The sequence below is a fragment of the Crotalus tigris genome, unplaced genomic scaffold (assembly GCF_016545835.1).
Source record: "Crotalus tigris isolate CLP2741 ecotype Arizona unplaced genomic scaffold, ASM1654583v1 scf7180000018265.1456218, whole genome shotgun sequence".
NCBI classification, from domain to species: Eukaryota; Metazoa; Chordata; class Lepidosauria; order Squamata; family Viperidae; genus Crotalus; species Crotalus tigris.
This window is the reverse complement of record NW_024096912.1, coordinates 1,158,042-1,174,730: the sequence shown is the minus strand read 5'-3', so window position 1 is coordinate 1,174,730 and position 16,689 is coordinate 1,158,042. Positions and strand designations below refer to the sequence as shown.

The 16,689-nt window shown below is 34.6% G+C and overlaps 1 long non-coding RNA gene across 1 annotated transcript in view; it reads left to right on the top strand.

The window, feature by feature from the left end:
- Nucleotides 1–8,738, top strand: part of LOC120310684 — a 234,548-nt gene extending 225,810 nt beyond the window's left edge. Inside the window, exon 6 of the long non-coding RNA XR_005557434.1 lies at nucleotides 7,125–8,738. This is a non-coding gene — a long non-coding RNA (uncharacterized LOC120310684). The remainder of the gene's footprint in view (nucleotides 1–7,124) is intronic.
- Nucleotides 8,739–16,689: the final 7,951 nt, after the last annotated feature.

The following is a 16,689-nucleotide window of genomic DNA, read 5'->3' as shown; positions in this document are numbered from 1 at the left end:
TTGGGAAGTGAAAAAAGTATTCTGAAAAGGTCAGTGCCAAACTAGGTCTATTAGTCCACTTTTCACTTGTTCCATTTTTTATTTATTTTTTGTTAATAGTTTGTTGCAATGGTTAAGGTCCTGGATTAGAAACTGGCAAACTGTGAGTTCTAATCCTCACTTGATCACAGAACCTGGATGGGTGAGTCAGAGTCAGGGCAGTCAGTGTCAACCAATCCATCTCCCAGGGTTATTAATGTGGAGAAGCTATGAGGTAGAAGCCCTTAGAAGAGTAGTTCTCAACCTTTTTAATGCCGTGACCCCAACCGGTCGTAAGTAGAGGACTACTCAACCGGTCGTAAGTAGAGGACTACTCAACTGGTGCAGCACTGTTTGCAGAATGGGACCTTTGGCGGGCTCAGCAGGGCAGAGACAGCCTGGACAATTCCTATTGGCTTTTGAATTAGACTCTATTCAAGAGAGTCTATTCTATTGGCTTTCAAAAGCCAATAGAATAAAAGGGAGTAGCACAGCTAAGGAAAAGGGGAAAAAATGGCCGACTGCGTTGTTTGGCGACCCCCGTGAAATGGTCGTTCGACCCCAAATGGGGTCCCGACCCACAGGTTGAGAACCACTGCCTTAGAAATTGTAAAAAAATATAGGTGGGATATAAGTCTAACAATAGCATGGACATGCTTGTGGATTCCCTCTCCATAGCTGGTTATATTTCATAATATACAATTAACAGGATATGGCTATTGTATAAAATGATACAGTTATTTCTCATCCCAAAATCTCCATGTTGCTGAAGAATCAAGAATCCTTTATGACCTATATTAGCCAATCATTATAAAAATGTATGCAATGAATAGACATTTTATATAATGATATTTCCTTGTGCTTATATTTGAAAGACAGTATTTTTGGCTGTATCACATTACTTTAATTAAACCTTTTTGCTATGTTGAAAAGTGATTACCGATCCTTTAATATAAGGGCCATATCTTTATTTCAGATTGTTTGGATTCTTTAATTATTTATTTTCTTACTTTTGCTCTTGAATTTTCCTTTGTAAGGTCAAGTTATAAATATAAGTATTCTTGTTTTATCCTTATAAATCTCTTTCAGATTTTTCCAAGTTTCTCTTTATTTTTCCAAGCAAATATGGTCCCTGTACCTATGGCATAAATTTGATTATGAACTGTCTTTTCTTTTTCATAAGCAACAACAACTTAATAATTGCTAACAGATGCAAATAATCATTTATGTGTGTGAACATTTTCTGACATATAAAATAAAAAAATGCAAAATTTAACACTAATTAAAATTAGTAGGATTTGTCTCATAAAATATTAACAAGAAGCAATGGTGGAAACTAATCAAGGAGAGAACCAACCTAGAATTAAGAAGAAATTTCCTGACAGAACAATTAATCAAGGGAATGATTTGCCTCAAGAAGTTGTGGGTGCTCCAATACTGAAAGTTTTAAAGAAGAGACTAGAGAGCCATTTGTCCAACTTCCAACTCTGTTATTCTGTTAATGTTTTAGAGTTGTCCTGTGGTAAGATGGGCAGCCAATAAAATTTAAAAATAAACAAAATACATACATATATATAAAATTATGAAGAAAAATCCTGCTAAAATTTTGTGAAGATTTAATTTTAAATGCATGTTAATTTTTTTTTAAATCTGGGTTGTAGAAAAAAATAACCTTTAATGTTTTTAGTTCTTTTGTAAATCATTAGAAAACATTGATGATTGAATATATTAAAAGTAAGCAAATGAAATAAACTCTTTCTAAAGATGCTATAATTCATTGTTTAAAATCTATGGTCATATGAAATTGTTAACTTAAAATTTGCAAGAAAAAGCACTACCTGGTAGACACCAATTTACTTAAAATATTACTGACATTATAAAACAAGAAGTTTGGAAGAATTAAACATATATGAAGACCTTTAAATCAGTTTTAAAAGTTCTGGTGTATATGATTGCAAAAATGGTATTGCATGATGAATTTTCATGTGTGTTATAAATGGTATGGGCAGTCTTACAATAGATACATAAATATTTGAAAACAAAAGGTCGGCAAAACATCAGTTCTGTGCAAGCAATGCAACTAAGCAATAAGACAAAAGTTATAAGAAAGGAAAAGTCTAGGGAGCCATGTAGGAGGACCAAAGTTGAAATGTAGAAATTTGATAACATTTCAATTTTAAGTGCAACATCATAAATATAGATAGATTCTGCTTCATGTCTTTGCAAATTGTCTTCAGAAGTAACCAGAAAAGTGAATGAGGTACCTTTTCTCAACTGAGATGTTGAAATAACAAGTTTGTCTTTGTATACTGATTATTCTTATTCTATCTGGAAAAGCTGAGAATGGAATTCTTTATGGTCCTTGAACAAAATCAATTTTCTGCTATTTCAGACATACAATTTTTCATTAGTTCATATTTTTAAAAGCAAAGGGGAAAGACCTTAGTGAAAGAGAGAGAATACAAATTAGAAAAAAAAATATAGATCAGAAAAAAGAGATGTAAGTAAACAACACATATTTTATAAATCTTGAAATATTTTCCTTTGTGCTCTTTTAAAACAAATATTCTGTTTTGTATATTCTTTTTGTAGTTGTGGTTGGACTTGGAGGCAGAAAGAAGTAACAGATTATCATGAATAAAAACTATACTTGTAATGTTTTGAGGCCAAACTCAAAAGCCTTAGAAACCTTACAACACGACTGATATGGAAAGAATTCACTGAGGAGCCAAAAGGCATAATCAGTATAGAAAAAGGATTTACACAGATAAAAAGAGATGGCAATTGGCATTGCCCCTTCCCTTTCATGTGTGTATGTGCTTTCAAGTCAGTGTCAACTCCTGGCTACTGCCTGAACTTGTTCCTACAGTTTTGTTGGCAAGGTTTTTTTCAGAAATGGTTTTATTCTTCCCCTCTAAAGGCCCAAAGTAAATTTTATTTTTAGTGCACAATGTAGTCCTTGATTTCACTTTTCCATTTTATTAATTGTAAGCATAACATACAAATATAACACATATTAAAGTATCTTTCCACTATTATGATCAGATGCCATTTTTCCAATGGGAAAAGTGTTTTAAACATTCTAATTACATGGAAGGACAGAAAAGGAATACAGAGTTTTAGTTTTTGTGGAAGCATTTGTCATGTACCCTTGAAAGTTAACTATTTGTTGATGTTCCTCCCATTCAGATCTTTATTTTAGGTATCATATAAGTGTTTTTATTATAAAAGGAGCAGAAATGTTATGAAATATGATCCAAATAATTGAACAAAGGAAAGAATAGCCATGTTATTATACAGACTGATAGGTATATCTTCAGTATACATTCTCTGTCTGATCAAGTGGGATAGGCTGATGTGAAGTTGGTTCCTTAGGTAGCCTTCCGGTATGACATATAAGGTTATATAAGTGATCACCAACACTTTGAATTGAACCTGGAAGCAAACTGGGTCCAGTGCACTTCATGGAGCAAAGGTGTTAATTGTGGTCTTGATATGAGAATATGAGTCAGAAGAATAATGTTATCTGTTTATATATTTAAATTTACATTTCTGCCATTTTTACTTATTAAAACTACACTTATCTAAATATAAATAGATTGCTCAGGGTGATATGAATATGTATGTAAGACACCTTATGAACGATGTAAATTCATGCACATTCATTTTTTCTTATCATTTTTAAAAGAATAAAACATATTTTTATTTTATCTATTTTGTACTAAAAATATGGTCAATTACCAGCAAAAATAGTAAAATAAGCAAACATTGCTAAAGCCAGAATCTGTAGTATATGTTTATATGGATTCCTGGGGAAATTATGATAGATTCAATATTTTACAATAATGATGGACAAAATTCTGTAATAAAGTAGATCATATTAAAACAAAAGTATTGATATTGTCTATTACTAAAGCTTAACCACTAAAAGGGTTGAGCAACACCACCACAGTTTAAAAGTATACCAAAGTTAATCAAAATATAACAGTCCTTATTTTTCAAGGGCAGCTTCCTTTAAATATCTGATACAGTAGAACTGTTATTTCCAAATTAGACCTGTAGGTAAAATGATAATATACTGTCACAAGTTGCTGAGATTCATAAAACATGAATTGGATAACATGTTACAGTTTGTAATATCCAGGCTAATCCATGACAAGAGTCTATTCTACAATGAGCAAAAGTAAAGGAGATGGAGCTAAGACAGTACATCTTTGCTCAACACTTATACAATGAATTATATTATATGTCAAAAATCAATACATAGTTTTGCTTCCATCAGTTTTAATGCTTTATAGCCATTTTATAGCAAAAAAAACATGAATAAATGTGTGTGCATTGTACAAAACAAAGTATGCTTCGCAAAGAGTACAATTGCTAAAATTTCTGTACACTTTATTGACTGTCTTAATAGGTCAGTTTGGTATTCATGCTGAAGTTTTTATTATAACTTAAAAATGCAGGATATATCATAACCGTTTATATTTTTAAGGTCTTTCAACTGGAAGTTTTCTATGCCTGATTTCCTAATGTAGGCAATTAATAATATTTCTTCCAGAAGAAATTTGTTATTATTTATCTTCTCTTACATATATATATTCTATGATGAAGATTTATTAATCTTAAATCTTGTTTTAAAAGTACTTGTTGCTTGTCCACAATTTAACTGTGTATTTTTCAGGGATTTTTCATTTTTGAAAGCAAAAAATTTATTAATGCTGACATTTTTGCAAATGCAGCAGCAAAAATGCTAATTCACACAAACCACACACACATACACAGAGAGAGAGAGAGAGAGAGAGAGAGAGAGAGACCCCGAGAAGAATAGTAGAAAATGAAAAGAAAATGCTCATTCCGTGTTTTCTCTGAAGAAAAAAGAGGAAACTCATGGGACATAAGTCAATAAGTCAACACTGGAAGTTTTTAAGAAGAGACTGGACAGCCATCTGTCCGAAATGGTGTAGGGTTTCCTGCCCGAGCAGGGGATTGGACTAGATGACCTCCAAGGTCCCTTCCAACTTTACTATTATTATTATTATTAATTTCACTGCTGAAATTTTCTCTTTACAAAGGGAGCTGTTAAACTAGCTTTGGGTTATAGCATCTCAATTGTCTAGAATACTTTCCAATGGCATATAGAGTGATATTACTATCACCATACCAAAAAAAAAAACAAATATAGTGCAACTAAACAAAAAATAAAGTTTCCAACACCAAGGAAATCATGGTAACTCAGCAATCCATAACTGCCTTCCCAACTGACTGTTTCATTGTGTCAATATAATCTGTCTCAGAAGAAATAAATGATCATTTATTATCTAAATTATTATCCAAATTTATTATCCAACACAAATTAATTAACTAACAGGTACAAGAAGTCATACAAACAGAATAAAAAGAAAACTTACATTTAAATATGAAAGTCAATTGAACTAATTCTGTTCAAGTATACTTCAAATATGAATATGTGACATTGACAATGTACAGTGAGATTTAAACTAAATCTGTGCATTCAATACTTTCATTATACGAGGGCAATTCAGAAATAAACCTCCATTTGGTTATCAATGACAGACACTCACAGATACGGAACTTATTATACACATTAGCAAACTACAACATTACATTACTTTTCAATATAATTGCCATTCAAATTGAGGCACTTGTCATAATGTCTTACAAGATTTAAAATTCCTTAGTATAGGGGTCCCCGACCTAAGGGTCGTGGCCTGGGATTGGGCTGTGGGCTTTTGGCCAGTGGGCCACAGAAATGGCTGACCAGTGCATGCACACATGGTCACACATTCCCCCACTCACACAAGGGTCTGCGGTCCCATTTTTGCATGTGTGCAGGCACAAATGGGGATGCTAGCGCGGGGTGAGTGTCCATGGCCCCTTTTCCCATGCGCGAATGGGCCACTAGCTGCCACAGAGGGTGCATGACCATTCATGCATGCACACAGCACCAGCGCATGTTGCATGTGCAAACAGGGCCGCTAGTGCTGCAGTGTGCGTGGTGCACCAATTTTGAAGCTGCTCTCCTTCCCTCGAGTCCTCAATCCCGGAAAGGTTGGAGACCTCTGATATAAAGCACACAATGAAAAAGTTCCTTCATGAAAGTTACTGCTTGCTTATTAATTTACAATTTGCATGAACTATTAATTTATTGGTTGGATTACTTTTGAACATAATGTGATATTATTCTGTCCACAGTAATAAAAGTACCCAGTTCTGGTATATATGTAGTTATAAACACAATGAAAAAAAATTTTTTTCACTTACCATGGGGTACCAGGTGTTTTAAATACCACCAGAAGGATGCTCCAGGCAAGATCTTGCTGTCCAAGATAGTTTGGCATAGATTAAGGGAAGCATTCATGTCCCTGGCAAGTTTTGATCAAGAACCAATGCTGTAAGTCTAGAAGGCTTTCATGAGGTACAGAGTACATTGTATTTATTTTAATTACTAGTGACAGTTTGACTAATTATATTTAATTTAAAATGGTAATTTTATGATAATTTAAAAACAGAATGGATTGGCAGATAAAAAAGTAGTTTAGTTTTTCTCTTTTGGGACTAACTAGTAAGCTAGTAAAAAGTCACAGGAGTTTGTTTTTATATATGATAACTGCAGTTAGACTTATATGTTCAAAATGAGAGAGGTTCAATATTGTACTACCTATAATGGGAAATGATTGATAAAGAAAATAGAAGTCGTGGAGATGACTAAATTAACTTCTTTGATTAGAAAAAAAATCAATATCTACATTTATGGTTGACTGGAAACCCTGATATACAATAAAAAACGCAATTATGATTTTTAGTTTTGATTATTGCAAAAATCTTTCTTTCTTTTTATTTATTTTTATTTATTTATTTATTTAATTGATTTATATGGCGCCCAATCCCAAAGGACTCAGGGCGGCATCCAAAATTAAAACAATCATCGAGAATAAAACAATAAAATAATTCAATCATACCGCAAAAGTACTTTATAGTACTTTTAATAAAGATGTATGCTAAAAATTAGCTCAGCTTTTCAATTCCTAAAGATAGGTCCTTCTTCTATTATTCAAAAATTGAATTCTGAAAATTGAATTTTATAGATGTCAAGAAGAGAAGAGAAGAGAAGAGAAGAGAAGAGAAGAGAAGAGTTTAATCAGATTTGTCCTGCTAGAGGATACTATTTGCCAGGAGTAAGCTGCATTGTATAGTATAAAAGTTTGTGAACTGACATGGGTTCACTTTGGGGAAATCATCAAACCCTGGAGGTGACCTAATTCCAATTTATTTCTACAAAGCAATTCAGGAGGCTTCAAATTCCTTCAGACCATTGCTTTCACATTTCTCTGTAGGACAAGCACAAATGCTTTAACACTGGATATATTTCAGATTGCTTGCAGTCTTCCCAAGCCTGGAAGAACTTCAACATACACAAAGTACCTCCAAGGGTGGGAACTTTAATTGAACACTGTAGTTATCCTGTTTGGCCCTATCGTATCTTTGGAAAGGAAAGGATCACCAAGGCACTACTTTCTTCTGTCCTTTAATTAGTAATTGGGAACAACATAAAAGGATTATTTTGCTCTTCTGTATTTTCAGGTTAATTCAGTTTTGCAAATAGAATTCTTTGTTGGCAACTTTTTCTTCAAGCAACATATATAATTTGTACTTGGAATTCACCTGATGAACAACAGAATCAAATTAACTACTTACCAGGAAACAGAAGCCAAAAAGAGCAATCCAATCATCCAGAACACTTCCCAGTACAAACCATGGAGCAGCTTATGAATTGTTGGTATTATGTATGTGGGATAAACTTAGAAAATTAAAAAAATTAAATTTGAGTTTGTGGATAGTTAGCATATAATACAATATTATTAACAGATTTAGTAGGCTTAACATGCAAAAATGAATCAGAGGTGGTATAGAAAGATCCAAGAATTAAAAAAAAACAAAGTAGAAACATATTTCCAAAATCTCAGAGTGGAAAAGATACAAGTGGATTTCAGAAATACCTATGATAGCTAAGGAAAAGCTTTTATTGTGGAAATCAGGCCAGATTGTGGATTATATTAAGAATAATGGGGTGCCAAGAAAGGAATCTTCACAAAAACAAGAAGCTACTATAAAAACTAAACCTGGAAAACCACGTGGGGAAGGATGGGAATTAAGGATGAATATTGTTTTCCTATATACAGCAAATCTAGCAAATTTTAAACATGATTCATCCCTGAAAGACAACATGAAGAAAGGATGCAGAATCTGGCAGATCTGAATCCAAGGAATTCAAGGCAGACCTGAATCCATGGTTATAGCATTAGTGGCAACATGTAACTCTGTTTCTGCCCTTGCTCCTGTAAATCTCAACAGTGATATTATGTCCATAAGGTCGTCACCATCTTTACATCAAACACTAAAGGGCAAAGGTGCAGACTGAGAGTTTCTAGAATAAAAGCCTCTACCTGAGATCAGTCAAGCTTTGGAACATCTTCCATGGACCAGGACCATTTGTAAATCTATGTCTATATCAGTTTCAAATTTTGTCTTCTTTCTCAGAAAGCTCAACTATTTACCTGGTCCTGACAATCCTTTTTGCTCTACTTATTGAAAATCATTGCTTTTAACAGAGGTTCTCAACCTGTGGGTTGGGACCCCATTTGGGGTCGAATGACCATTTCACGGGGGTCACCAAACAACGCAGTCCGCCATTTTTTTCCCCTTTTCTTTAGCTGTGCTACTCCCTTTTATTCTATTAGCTTTTGAAAGCCAATAGAATAGACTCTCTTGAATAGAGTCTAATTCTATTGGCTTTCAAAAGCCAATAGGAATTGTCCAGGCTGTCTCTGCCCTGCTGAGCCCGCCAAAAGTCCCATTCTGCAAACGGTGCTGCACCAGTTGAGTAGTCCTTGACTTACGACCGGTTGAGTAGTCCTCGACTTACGACCGGTTGGGGGTCGCGGCATTAAAAAGGTTGAGAACCACTGGCTTATAAGGATATCTGTATATTCCAGACTGTAAATTAGATTGTAACTATTATGTTTTAATAAAGTCTGTTCAGAAAAGGTTACATAGATCCATCCTCAGTAGAGTCAATAGTGGATTTCCCTTGCGATTCTACTTCCAATAATATCTTGAACATGGCTGCAATTTTGTATGAATACTATACTCATATTTGTATCTGTGTATTACCTCCATAGCTCTTTCTAAACTCAAAAATATGTAGCAAGAAAAAAGCATAATTTATTGAACAAAATGTGACAACATTTTAAGCGTCAGGATTATGCTCTATATTTAGTACAACTATATTTTTTTCCAGTTGCAGATCACTGCTTCATTTCCTCTCAAGATTAATGAGAAATAGATATAAGAAACATATGTATGCTAATTTACAACATTTGTTGTATATTTCTCACAAAGAGGAATTTGAAGATATTTGATGAATTGATGCCAAAATTTTCTGTATGCCAGTTTTTTGGTTGCAGGGGGGAGACACTGGCACACAAAGAGGCCTGGCAATGTCAATATACAGTAAAGTAATTTATCTTTGTTTAGATCACACTGTAAATGAATAGTTACATAATAAAATAGTTACATAATAAAAAGTAACAGATGGTGAAAAGGCACTTACTTTGCCACAGTTTGAAAGCATGATAAAGTGTCTCGATGAACTCATTTTATTTACTTTTTTCTATGGATATCTGCCCTGTTTAGCCCTTATGGAAAGAGAAAGAAGTGAGGGAGGAAGGGAGGGAGGAGGGAAAGAAGGAAGGAAGGAAGGAAGGAAGGAAGGAAGGAAGGAAGGAAGGAAGGAAGGAAGGAAGGAAGGAAGGAAGGAAGGAAGGAAGGAAAAGGAGGGAGATGGGGGAGGAGGGAAGGGGAAGGGAAGGAAGGGTTCTGTTGAGTTAAATACTACCTTTTGTTCTTCCCTTAGATCTCTGGCTTATAGTTGCTATTATGGTTGTTCACTTTTTATAGTCCCCTATTTCTTCAGAAATCTTTTCATATCTTTTAAAAATGTGTAGACAATCTGCCTGTCTATCTTACAATGGATAATTAATTACATTAAATATTTTATAGCCATATAAGGGATGAGACAGGTTACTATTTTTCCCTTCTAGTAGCCATTTTTAGTAATACTGTGCCTAAAGTGTAATTATATATAATTAGAGCCCTGCTCTATTGTTGGAACAGAAGAAAAAATGGTGCTTTGGAATGTGTGAGGAGGCAAATTTATATAAATGTATACAAATTCTTAAAATGGCTATACTAAGAACTATAAATCCAATTTCCTAGGATAATCAACAATGCATACCTTCCACATCTGCTTTGTGGTTCCACTAAAAGATACACTGAATATAAGAAAGTGCAGACATACATGTCTCAACAGATACAGCAAAAATTCCCATCTGCATTTGAAGTATCTTCTCGACTGCCTCAGCTCACTACACTCATTGCTGATTCCATCCTATAAAGAAGAAAGGTATGATTTCCTCAATACCATGCTTGGCAAGGTTGATAACTATAATATTCCAGCAATGCTAATTCATACCTGCTTGAAAGATCTACATCTTGCTTTTGAAAAACATCATCCAAATTTTTCTTCATGGATCAGCAGCTGACACTTCTTTTGTCTTGACAACTTTGTATCTTCTAATTGCCATATTCCAATCAAATAAATTATCCCATCAGATACCTATTGTAACTATTAAATCATATTTGCCTTTATTTATTAAGGCTTTAAGCTGATCTTGCTTGTAATCCATATTCTAAATATTAGTATATACAATGAAGGCTATCATAAGTAATTAATGTTCTTCCTATGCCTTAATTGAGTGGTTAAGAGGCCCATTATAGCACTACTCTCACCTTCTTCTAGAATACCTTTTTGTTCCTTTTTGAGAGGGGAGGTCCTTAATACAGAGTTTTCATGTCTTAAGTCCACATTTTTCTGTTGCCCTGTTCAAGTTCATCCTGCTTCAGGCCAACAAATTCCTTTCAGTTCTTCTAACATATAATCTATCTTGTGACAGAAATCTCTCATCCAGAAAACAGAAGATGTAGTTTCAACAACCAAATATCTTCCCTCAACAGAATTTCCCAGCCAGAATCTTCATCTTTTCCATGGACTAGAAGAATGAAAGCAACACTCAAAATCTTAAGATTCTCGTACTATCATTTATCTCTATATAGATTGCAGGAAGGGACAATTATCTGTATACTTTACAAATGTTGGCAGCTGCTCTGGGTCCCTGTCTGGCCCATACACATTTCTTCTGTTTCATAATTGAAAACACACCAAAAAACAGCTATCACTACAATGCTTCTGTTTTTTCTCTTGTCCCCACAACTTCCTATCTTCAGTTTAGCATGAGCCATTATTCCTTGCAGGTTTAAAGTCAATTTCTTCTGGAGGGCCCTGAAAATCATTGCTGAGTTCAAGAAGAAAAGAGAATGTAATCAAAAGAAAAGCATAGCATATCTTCTTAAATTCCAACTGTTGTTATTATTTATTAATGGTATTATACATTGCCCATATACATAAATAGATAGATGATAGATGGTTGATAGATAGATGATAACTAGATAGCTAGATCTTAAATGATGATGATGATGATGATGATGATGATGATGATGATCGAAGGGACCTTGAAGTCATCTAGTCCAACCCCTTGCTCAGTCAGGAAACTCTATACCACTTCAGATAAATGGCTGTCCAGTCTCTTCTTAAAAACTTTCAGTATTGGAACATTCAAAACTTCTGGAGGCAGGTTGTTCCACTGATTAATTGTTTTAACTGTCAGGAAATTTCTCCTTAGTTCTAGGTTGCTTCTATCTTTGGTTAGTTTCCATTCATTGCTTCTTCTCCTGCCTTGAGGTGCTTTGGACTCCCTCTTCTTTGTAGCAGCCCCTGAGATATTGGAACACTGCTATCATGTCACCTCTCATCCTTCTTTTCATTAACTAGACATACTCAATTCCAGCATCCGTTTCTTATATGTTTTAGCGTCCACTCCCCTAATCATCTTTGTTGCTCTTCTCTGTACTCTTTCTAGAGTCTCAACATCTTTTTTACATCATTGTAACCAAAACTGGATGCAGTATTCCAAGTGTGGCCTTACCAAGGCATTGTAAAGTGGTATTAACACTTCATGTGATCTTGATTCTATCTCTCAATTTTGACAGACATGAACACTGGGCCCTATCTAACAAAATGAAATTCAGTGTAGAGAAAAGTAAGGTTTTACATTTAGACAAGAAAAACCAAATGCACAAGTATAGAACAGCCAGTATACTGTAGAATAAAATACATTTGTAAGGTATTTTTAGAACATATTTTGTATTTTTTTTTGCTATCTTGCTGTTTCAACATTAAAAACACTAATTGTATAATACTAAAAAATAGCGCTATTAGTATTATTAATATAGCACTATTAATATACTAATAGTACATAGAAGCAGTTTAGTGTAGTGATTTAAGATGCCATGCTAGAAACACAGAGAGTGTGAATTTTAGTCCTGTTTTAGGCACAAACACAGTTGGCTTTGATCACTATCTGTCCCAGGAAGCAGGCAATGGCAAACCACATTTTAAAACTTTGCTAACAAAATTGAGCAATTAGTCAAGGCTGCTGCTAGGAGTTAACATTGACTTGAAGGCACAAAAAACAAAGGAAGAAAAGAAAAGAAAAAATTACAGCCCCCAAAAGCTAAAATCTATGTCCTCTGTAGCGGAAAAATGGTTGGCACATGACATGTATTCCTGCCAAAATGCAGTTGTTGATAGCTTTTAAAAAAGTTTTTAAAAAGTTTTGTTCCATTGGACAAAAAAAAATGTATAAGGAGGCTTTTCTTTCTTTTCTATATTTTTTTTTCAGTTTTCCAGCTGCTACATACAATATTTGAGGATTGATAAGTTACCTTAGGCCACTCTCTTTCTCTCAGCCCTTGGAAAGAGGCAATGGCAAACCACTTTTGAAAAATCTTGCCCAAAAAATTGCAGGGCTTTGTCCAGGCAGTTTCTAAAAATCAGAAATGATTGAATGGAAGGGGAGAAAAAAGCACAAATAACTTGTACAATGGATGAGGCAGCAGTGAATAAGTCAAGGCATGGGTAAAGAAATGTCATAAATAAAATATGGGAATCCTTCTCTTCAATGTGATAATATGTGAAAGGAAGAAAAGAATGCTAATATCACCATAAAAACAAATACACATATTGGCTGGGATCCATTTAAAAACAAGCTTATACCTTTGTGCTGTTTTTCAAACATCAACTTCCCAAACTACATGACTGCAGTGTATAAATCGGTGGAATTAATTTTCAAGCAAGGAATCATAAATCCCATTGGTCATGCCCAGCCACGTTTTCCGCCTTAATCCTAGTTGAATTATACAGTAATTAAACTCATAAAAATAGTTTGTTATGCACAAATACGACCTTTGTTTTCCCAATCTAATTACTACACAAAAAGAAGCATTTGAAGAATTCTTTCTTCCCTTCCTATCATTAGGAATTTAAAAAATGGAACTTATTTTTGGAAAATAATTAGAATAACATTATGTACACCTGTTCTCAGTATTCAGAAAGTTGCAATGCTGATATTCATGTAAATGGTTTAATAATGTATGTGAAGATGTGAAACAATATATACAAAAATGCATGACATTAGGTAAATCCCTTTAGAACTTTATTGGGAAAAATGCAAATCAAAATCTCTTTATTAAAAAGCCTACATGAAAGATGCAAACAAAAGCTTTTAATTGTATAGATTCTGTTTTTCCCTCAATCAAATTGCCTATATTTTGGAAAGGCTCTACAAAGGGACAGTAGGTAGTTCTCAACTTATGACTGATTGATTGTTTGATGACCAAAGATATGACAAATCCCCCAAAAGCTACTTTTGATCCAGTTTCAATATTATAGCTCCTGCTGCTCCCCTATGGTCATGTGAACAAAATCTGTCTGCACTTATGATGGAGTGCAATACTCCCCCCACATACACACACATATCTCCCTCTCATCCTGTCTCACTGAGCCCCTGAATGCTTGAAGACCCAGTGTGGGAGGGAAACAGCCACAAATCCTGCAGGGACCATGAGGGGTTGGAGGTGGACCTCAGCTGCCTCACGAGGTAGAGGAACCCTTAGGAGACCCAGGGCAGGCCAAATGCAAGCTGAGGAGATGCTATAGTGTGGATATGAACCTAGGCTAGGTCACCGATGACCTCTCTCATCCCATGGTAACTCATGTTTCCTTATTGACCTGTGCCTATCAAGGAAAGCCTAAGCCATTAAGTGAGGTGATCACATGAGCCATCACAACTTGCAACTATAATAAATAAATAATTCTGGACAGCTAACAATTAATACAAAATAAAAACAAAGCCTAACTTGCTATACTTAATCTGCTGCTTCTAAAAATAAGAAGGCAAAATAGTGATGGCAGTGATATTATACTTCTAAATTCTAAAATGTAGATGCTAAAAAGAATTTTCTATCAAATGCAAACAGCAAAGTCTCTGACTATATTTTGAACTACTTACTACTTAATGTGTAATTACTCTTTGGAGATTAATTTGCTTAACTGAGACCATTACTAGGGCATGCGATAAAAATGCAATCTGTAAGAAAGCAGTTTGCTAATGTCAATTTTATCCCACCACTTCAAAAAAATACAAAAATCCATTTTTAACATTAAAAAAATGAAAATGAAAAAGTGAAGGCAGGTAACATTAGAGCAGTGGTTCTCAACCTGTGGGTCGGGACCACATTTGGGGTCGAACGACCATTTCACGGGGGTCGCCAAAAAAGGCTGTCCACCATTTTTTCCCCTTTTCTTTGGCCACGCCCCTGGCACCCAGTGATGTATGAGTGGTTGGGGGTCACCACAACATGGGGAACTGTATTATGGGGTCGCGGCATTAGAAAGGTTGAGAACCACTGCATTAGAGGAAGAACTATTAATAAACCTATTCTTCAAAACACCTGAAGGCTGGACAAGAAATTTCCTGATAGTAGGAACAATTAATCAGTCGAACAACTTTCCTCCAGAAGTTGTGGGTGCTCCAACACAGGGCATTTTTAAGAAGACCATTTGTCTGAAATGATACAGGGTTTCGTGCTTGAGCAGGTGGTGAATATTCATAGTTCTATACTTTGCCTCTTTATGGAGCATGCAATCTAGAATTAAATGAGGGTGCTTAAAACAGTTTAAATGGGAGTTCAATTACATCTTATAAGAGCAAGAAAAAAAACCTGCCTGTCGGCAGGAGTTGCCTGATGAGGAAATAAGCAAATCCCAAAATAAAGGCTTTGATCTTTTTTTTTGTAAGAACAAGACATTATGTTTGTATTTTAATCATTTAGATAAGGCTTTTGGGGAAATTGTTAATGAAGCACCACTCCTCCTCCCAAAAAACAAACATGCTATTCCAGAATTTCTTTTAAAAAACTTTCTAAATGTAACCATGTGGAAGATATAATGCATACATGCATGTCGTAAAGTGGCGGCAGCCATAGAAAAGGCAGACTTCCAAGGTCCTATTAAGTGGCAGGTTTTTAAGAAAGCAATCTGGAGCATACCTATCGTATCTGATCTAATGGGACAGACCTATATTCTTAGGGAGAGGCAGTTCCACAAATACACAGGTCCTGTGCAATGTGGGGCTTTAAAGATATTTAAATTTGATACTTAAATTCAATGCTAATTCTCATGGGAAATTAACACTATAGAACAATCCTGGCCTAGATTCCTAATAAATCTTTATTCTGGAATTAATGGCCTAAAAGAAAAAAAGAGGCAATACTGGAGCTTGGCTCATTGTTAACCAAGCCTTTAAAAACTGGATCTCTCTCATATTATCTGAATAATATTAGTTATTATAAATTATAATATTATAATAATTTTCTAGGTAAGCTTTTCAGAAGCGGTTTGCTATGCCTCTAGCTGGCTTCATGCCCAGGGTAGCACTAGAATTCATGGCCTCCTGGTTTCTAGCCTGATGCCTTAATCATTTCACCATTTTTTAAAAAAAGAAATTTAATTTAATCTACCAGAAGGTCATTGTTTAACTTTTTATCCATGTGTGAAACATTTAATTTACTCACATTGAAATTGCTTTCCGTTTTCCTTGTGTCTGTTATTTTTATTTATTTCTTATTCTTCCAGACTATATTTCTTGCAATTATCTTTTTTTCTAAAAGCACAATTGATTTAAGCTTTGAGCTTTCTGTCATCTTAAATTCTTCCAAACTTCATCTTATACATATTTTTTTCTTCTTTTTCCACATCATCATTCCTGCAAGTATACTTCTTTATACTTCCCATTGATGGGATTCAGCCAGTTCGCACCACTTCGGCAGAACCAGTAGCTAATTTTTTGTTGCCCAGGCCCAGAATGGACTTCCAAAAGCGGCATCCACACAGACAACCGGTTGTTCACATATTTGAATCCCACCACTGCATTCAATTCCAGGATACTATGTAGCATAATTATTTTCATTTTCTTCCAGGCAGCCTCACCATACTTGCTGATTATATCTACTTTCCATTTACTCTTTCAGGAAATTAATTTATCCGCTATTTTTTGTCTCTCTGGTCCTCAAGTCATTCTACTTTCACTTTTCTTTCTTTTACTTCTTTTCTCTCGTGCTCATGATTTCCTAAGA